Below are 7,887 nucleotides of genomic sequence, written 5' to 3' on the forward strand. Positions count from 1 at the left end.
GATTTGAATCTTCTGCATCCTTATAAAAACCCTGAAGGAGCACCATGGGTTGTAATCTTAGTGCTGGGAGGCCTCTGTGAAGCAAGACTTCACTGACCATTTTATTCAACTGATGAGTTGCAGATTTTTTATTAGATATTTTCTTCCTTTACATTTCAAATGCTATCCCCAAAGCCCCCCATCCACTCCCCCCGCCCTGCTCCCCACCCCATCTACTCCTACTTCCTGGCTCTGGCATTCCCCTGTACTGGGGCATATGATCTTCGCAAGACCAAGGGCCTCACCTCCCATTGATGGCTGACTAGGCCATCCTCTGCTACATATGCAATTAGAGACACAGCTCTCCGGTATAATGGTTACTTCATATTGTTGTTCCTCCGGATAGGGTTGCAGACCCCTTTGGCTCCTTGGCTACTTTCTCTAGCTCCTTCATTGAAACTGTGTATCAAAAAGTAAAGGGGACATAGAAGGAGCTGTACATACACATGCATTTTCTCATACCTTTTTCCTCTGTCTGTCTGTCTGTCTGTCTGTCTGTCTCTCTCTCTCTCTCTCTTTCTTTCTTTCTCTCCTTCCTTTGTTCCTTTCTTTCTTTCTTTCTTTCTTTCTTTCTTTCTTTCTTTCTTTCTTTCTTTCTTTCTTTCTTTCCTTCCTTCCTTCCTTCCTTCCTTCCTTNCTTTCTTTCTTTCTTTCTTTCTTTCTTTCTTTCTTTCTTTCTTTCTTTCTTTCTTTCTTTCCTTCCTTCCTTCCTTCCTTCCTTCCTTCCTTCCTTCCTTCCTTCCTTCCTTCCTTCCTTCCTTCCTTCCTTCTTTCTTTTGACAAGGAATTATATATCCCAGGATGACCTTGAACTCCTTCTATATCAAGGATGACTCTTATTATTCCTCCATCCACATCCTAAGATATGGAATTACATGTCTTCACATTCATTTGATGTATTAGTTTTGTTCTCGCTATTTCTTGGACATTGGCTAAGATCATATGTGAATATATTAATTTTCTTTTCACTGAAATGTGTGCTTTAAGAATTCTGGAACATTTCTAGTGATCTCATATATTCTCAGAACTTTTCATAATGTCAACAATATGGTAGCAATGCAATATATTACCATTCATGGTTATAAAACATATATAAACATAGTAAGTGAATAGATTGTCTCTACTAAAAGAAGTTGGCACTGCTAGCTGCCAAATGACTGCAATAAGTAACATCCTATTGTTTCATCGAGGCAAAACATATCTTTTTTATCAAAAGTATTGCTGATCTCCTCATGATTTTAAATCTCACAGTGTTCTGCTTTTTGTTTTAGAGCAAAACAAAATATGATTTTTTTTTCTTGCTATGTGATTAATCTGAGTCTACCTCTTTTAAAATCATTTAATTATACAGTTGTTAAGCAAAATCAATGTTTCTCTGGCAGAATTGACTAGAATTAACACATTTCTTGTCACATTAATAAGTTTCATGTAACATATATTTACACACACATATGCTTACAGTTCATAATGCATTTTACTCATATAGTTCCTATGAATGATATTATTGGCATTTCCAGTTGTCTAAGACTGATGAGGCAGACAAGAGACAGCTACAGAGTCACACTCTGGATGTCTTCTGCTTTACTCTTATGTAAAGCACAACATTTCTTCATATAGTGCAGGATCCTAAGCAAGCACAGTGAAGATAAACATCAATGCAAGGATATAGTGAACTGTGATCTGTTCTTGTTACAAAAAGGACAGAAAAATAAATGGGGCTGAAGGCTCAGAATTTTTGCTGCATACTTCCAGTTCCTTATCTCTTCCTGTTCCCATCCATTTTGATTTACCTGTTTCAGGTGGAGGTGAGGAATTAAACTCTTTTTTATTTATTTATTTTTCAATTTTTATTAGATATTTTCTTCATTTACATTTCAAATGCTATCCCAAAAGTCCCCTCTACCCCCCCAACCCTGCTCCCCTACCCACCCACTCCCACTTCTTGGCCCTGGCATTCCCCTGTACTGGGGTGTATAAAGTTTGCAAGACCATGGGGCCTCTCTTCCCAATAATGGCCATCTAGGCCATCTTCTGCTACATATGCAGCTAGAGATATGAGCTCTGGGGGTACTGGTTAGTTCATATTGTTGTTCCTCCTATAGGGCTGCAGACACCTTCAGCTCCTTGGGTACTTTCTCTATCTCTGAGGAATTAAACTCTTACTGTTTCCTCATTTGCACTCTCTCTCTCTCTCTCTCTCTCTCTCTCTCTCTCTCTCTCTCTCTCTCTCTCTCTCTCTCTCTGATTTTCAGCTTTAAAGGTAGAAGAGTTAGAAAAGCAAGAAACTTGCTTGTTTCATTGATTATTGTATTCTTGGCATCCAGCACTGTAAAGAGCAATATTTTCAACAAAGCTTCTGTAAATCAATTAAGAAATGTGGGCTTAACAGCTAGTGTAGATAGTTAAACAAATATAGGGTCAATCATAGGTTAAATGATAAATTGCATTTACCTTCTGCTCTGTACTTACCATATGTTATAACAGAGACAAAAGAAATCAAATATGTTATAATAAAAGGAATGTAGCTTAACATTTTAATTACTTATTTTATTTTTTGAGATTAGAATATAAATATATAATTTTTCTCTTCCTTTTCTTTTCTCCAGGCCATCCAATATACCCTTCCATTTTCAAATTCCTGGCCTCTTTTTATACTAATTGCTCTTACATAGATATGTGGGTAAGTATATGCAACCTGCTCTGCCTGCATAATATTGATTTTATAAATATTTTCAGTGGTGACCACTTGCTCTAGTTTCTATTTATTTATTTTATTGGATATTTTATTTATTTACATTTCAAATGTTATCCACTTTTCTGGTTTCCCCTCCGGAAATCCCCTATAGCATCCTCCCTCCCCCATTCTATCTAGCCATTCCTGCATCCTCACCCTGGCATTTCTCTATACTGGGTCATCAAGCCTTCACAGGACCAGGGGCCTCTCCTCCCACTGATGTCCAATAAGGCCATTCTCTGCTACATATGCATCTGGAGACATTGGTCCCTCCAGGTTTACTCTTTGATTGGTGGTTTAGTTCCTGGGAGCTCTGGGGGGTCTGGTTGGTTGATATTGTTGTTCTTCCTATGGGTTGCAAACCCCTTCAGCTCCTTCAGTTCTTTCTCTAACCCCTCCATTGGGGACCCCAGGTTCAGTCTTAAAGTTGGCTGTGAGCCTTCACCTCTATATTTGTTAGGCTCTGGCAGAGCCTTCCAGGAGACAGCTATATCAGGTTCTTGACAGCAAGCACTTCTTGGCATCCACAATAGTGTCTGGATGTGATGTCTGTATATGGGATGGATCCCCAGGTGGGGCAGTCTCTGGATAATCTTTCCTTCAGTCTCTGCTCCACATTTTGTCTCTGTTTTTCCTCCCTTGAGTATTTTGTTCCCCCTTGTAAGAAGCACCCATACTTTGGTCTTCCTTCTTCTTGAGTTTTATGTGGTCTGTGAATTGTACCTTGGACAATCTGATCTTTTGAGCTAATATTCACTTATCACTGAGTGCATACCATATTTTGTTTTTAAAGGTTTCTGAGGGTAGGTTGCTGGAGAGATGGCTCATCACACAAGAATTCTCACTGCTCTGCCTGGAAGACTTGGGTTCAATTTCCAGCATGCACAAGGCAGTTCACCGCCTTCTCTAACCTCAGTTCCAGTGGACTCAATGCTCTCTTCTAGCCTCGGTTGGCACCAAATATAAACATGGTACACAGACATACATGTAGGCAAAACATTCATATACATAAGATAATAATAAATAAATATTTTTAAAAGTTCTGAATATAGTACTTATTTGGTATTAAGAAGTCTTAAATAAATACATGGAAACAACTGTACCCCCATGTGTACATAAAAGCCAAAGAACAGAGTCTGCCTTAATGTCCCTCAGTTGATACATGGATAAAGAAAATATAGGAGGTACACAAAATGCAATACTATTCAATTATTCAAATGCATGCCATTGCTTCTCTCTGTGATAAATGGATGAAATTTGATGATATTATGCTTAATGAAATGTTATACAAGGACAACTACCTGATCTCAAATGCTTTCTAATAAATGTGCTGAGATTTTTTTTTGTCTACCATAGAATGAATTAGTATGCTTAGGGAAGCTATTCTCGGTTTAACATCACATGTTCCATTCCTGTCTTTGAATCTCCTATCTGTTTTCCATCCCAAGACTCTGGCCCCTGGAGCAACTCAAGTTACTTCAAGGAGCTTTGAATTTCCAAAACAATTTTCAATAGAAAATTAAATTTTAATTCACTTTAACTTGCCAAAAAATAAATAAAACATAAGCAGAGTTGTGAAATTAAACAATGGGAGCTTCAGCTGTCAAAGGGCACTGCAGGTAGGCTGTGGATTTATTTCCACAGTGCCAGCTGAAGCCAGGCTTTGCTTAACTATCTGGATGTCTCTGCTTCACCTTTTTGTAAACATTTGAGAAGAAAAATCTTGACATTCATACTTAAGGTAAAATGGAAGCAGATCACAAATACAAAGGAGAAAAGAATGTAGCAAAAATTCTGTGAAGAATATCTCTTATATACGTTAACTTAAATTTTTCTTCAAGAGAGATGAAAGAATATCCAAAATGAGCACGATAATATATAAAATGAACTTAAATATACAAAACAGTATTGGAAATTGGTCTTCTTCATTTCAACAAAGCTCTTCTTTCTCTGTGTTGCTTTTGGTTTTGGTGTTTACCACAACACAAGAGTAATTAGTGCAGAAACCTAAACTTTATTTAAGGCTAATTTCTGTTTTAAATTTTAATTTTATTTATATTTTTGAGAATGCCTTGTATTTTTTATATATTGTATTTTTATCATATCTACCTCCCTCCACCTTTTCCTAGACTCTTTTTCAAAAATCCCCAACTTCATACTCTTTTCTTATTTCCTTTTTTTCTTTTATAAACCACCCCCAATAAAGGCTGTCCAGATGTACATGAATTCAGAACCATACCAGAGTATGGAAGGCCTCTGTGAGAAAATGCCCCATGAAAACTGATTCACCTTCCCCAGGAACCATCAACTGTCAATAGCTCTGTGCTAGGAGTGGGGCCTTATGAATTACCCCAGAATGATTTGTGGAATGTTCACTGGCTTTATACACTTCAGATCTTAAGAACTTTTGTGAGTTTGTTAGTGCAATGACCTTGTCAGCTCCAGGAGAATCTATGTCAAAACAGTCTCACCTGACTCCTTGCTTTATAAGATGTTTTTGTTCCCTTTTCCATGATGTTACCTGAATGTTGTGTGAGGGATGATGCAAATCTTCTATTTATGCCTTTGAGGGCTGAACAAATTTGCAAGCCTCACAAACCCAAGTGCATCTGGATGCTACATTTATAAGATCTACTGATTCTCTCTGAGTCTATCCTGTTCTTGGGCAAGAAACAAATCCTTAGGTAAAACACACATTTAAGCTTTCCCCCTTCTTAACTGGCATATTAAAATTATGAATGGTAAGAATCCCCTTCTGGTCTAAGAACTTGATTCATCCATCAACTTTAAGCTATAAGAGTTTTCATTTTTGGCAGTCTTAGTAGGAAGATTGTACCTTTCTGCCACTGGTCAGTATAAAACTCTGCTACCTTGTCTATATTTCAAGCTTGGTTGCCCTAAAGAGTCCTTGAAAACCTAAGTTAGGTCAAAAGTGTGGTTAGCATGTCTGCTCCCAAGTTGTTATGAAAGAGAGGAATGGGGGAGCACTGTCCCCAGTGAATATATGCAGAACTCTAAAATGATCGTCTTGGACACAATCTACTTTCTTGATATGTTTCATTTAGTTAGATTTCCTTCATTCATCCATCCATACAAAAACGTATTAAAACAACTATACTCTAATGTGTACATTCATAAATTTATTATTCATGCTATCTCTTCATCCAAGCAACTGAACTTCAAAGTTAGAAATGACTAAAACTTTATTCCCTCATTCTATAAGAATGATACTGCAAAATAGGCTCAGGCTGTTTGGTTACCATAAAGTCTTTAGTTCTATGTTTTAAAGCTATTCTTATGTTTGATTCTGTCAGTCTATCTAGGAATTTAAAAGAGGGTAATGATTCTTAGACCAAAATAGGTATCCTAACAATGTCATATTTAATATTGTTTTTTACAGAGCCTAAATTTCACATTCATGAGAACAGTCAGTGAAACAGTTTGGGTTTTACAAGAGGAAAAATCCATGTCAAATTTAGGGTACTCCAAATGAATAAGTCTTTTGGGGGTGGCATATACAAATGAATGAATAATCTATGCAAAGGTAAGGTAGCAACATTCGTTTTGATTTTCTATGTAGGCCTTTTTCTAAGCAATATCTGTTTACTTTTGACAGTTAACATACTATTGTATTAGAAGTGAAGATTCTTTTAGTCCTAATGTAGGGAATGGGTTCATCATATAGTAACAGTATGCTAGCTAACTGTATATCACATCAGGAACCACAAACTGAGCTGCCAACTAGCCAGAAAAATATTGTAAATAATAAATCAGCTTTAGCTTATGCTGAATCAAATATTGAAAGTAGATATACACTAGGTAAACCATGGGCCATTCTAAATGTTGCTGCTCTGTTAAAAGATGTTCCTTTTATGCATACAAATATAAGTTTCTATAAAAATATATCTTCCATTTTAAACATTTTGAAAACATTTCCAACATTATTTCAAACACAATATGTGAGCAAAACTTAGCCCATCTGTTCATCATATTTTGCTCACAGCAAAAGAAATCTCTGTATTTAAGATTAAGATAAATGTGTGCTCTTCTTTGTGGGTCACATCTTAATGTTCCAATTATTCAAGAATAATGACTATGGTGAGGTGTGGAGGAGATTTAGCACTTAAACATTTTCTAATTTGAAATTTTCCTGTACTTTAAGTCACTCAAAACTCTGAACACCTGAAAAGAAATTTATGATACTTAAAGAATGTACATGTTTGTATATGAAAACACTGAAATCCAAAGAAAAAAATGTTCTAAGGCTAAGATATGTCAGAAATGACATCTTGGGACATTATCCCAGCTTCATTTTCTTCTGCCCCACCTTAACCCAGATGCAGAACTATTCCTCGTCCATGCTCACTTGTGCAAGGGAACATAGTATTCACTGAGCATCTGAAACTTACATGGCACTGTAGTCACGGAGACTCAGTAAGCTGAGGAATATTCTGCAATACTTAACAGACAAAATACATATATGAAGTAGCACAGTCAAACTCACCCAGAGAATAAGTAATAGTCTGCCTTGCCTAAGAATGCTCTCCCTCCGTCTGGGGAATCCAAACATCTGGTAGCAAATGCTGGTGGCCAGAGGAAGGAGTTTGTGTCAAAGGTGATTTCCTTGTCACTCTGTACCTTCATTACATTCTAGTGAATTCCAGCATAGCAGACTTGATTGTTATAATTTCATTATAATAGGCTGCGTACCTTTTCACTATCAGGTCAGGAAGAGAAGGCATATGTCTGAATTCAGAATTTACAGTGAATCATTTTCAGCATCTGTCTCTTCCCAGGCACAAGAAACAGGTAGTACACTTACCTGTATTTCAATTTTAGAAGTCTAAATTTTTTATTTCTCCAGGGGGATGCCACTCAGGATCACCTTACCATAAAGTGTGGCTCATGCTCGTTGCATTGGGGAGTAAACTTTCTTAAATTGGACAAATTATAAAGAGACAGGATATCAAGAACTTATATGTACATATATAACGTTTCTTGCTTGGTACATAATATTTAATACTTTTCTTCATGTTCTTAAAAGGACAGTTCTGGGTTTTCTTTTTGTTATTGTTCCTTCCTTCCTTCCTTCCTTCCTTCCTTCCTTCCTTCCT

Source organism: Mus caroli, chromosome 11, assembly GCF_900094665.2.
Source record: "Mus caroli chromosome 11, CAROLI_EIJ_v1.1, whole genome shotgun sequence".
Classification (NCBI taxonomy): domain Eukaryota; kingdom Metazoa; phylum Chordata; class Mammalia; order Rodentia; family Muridae; genus Mus; species Mus caroli.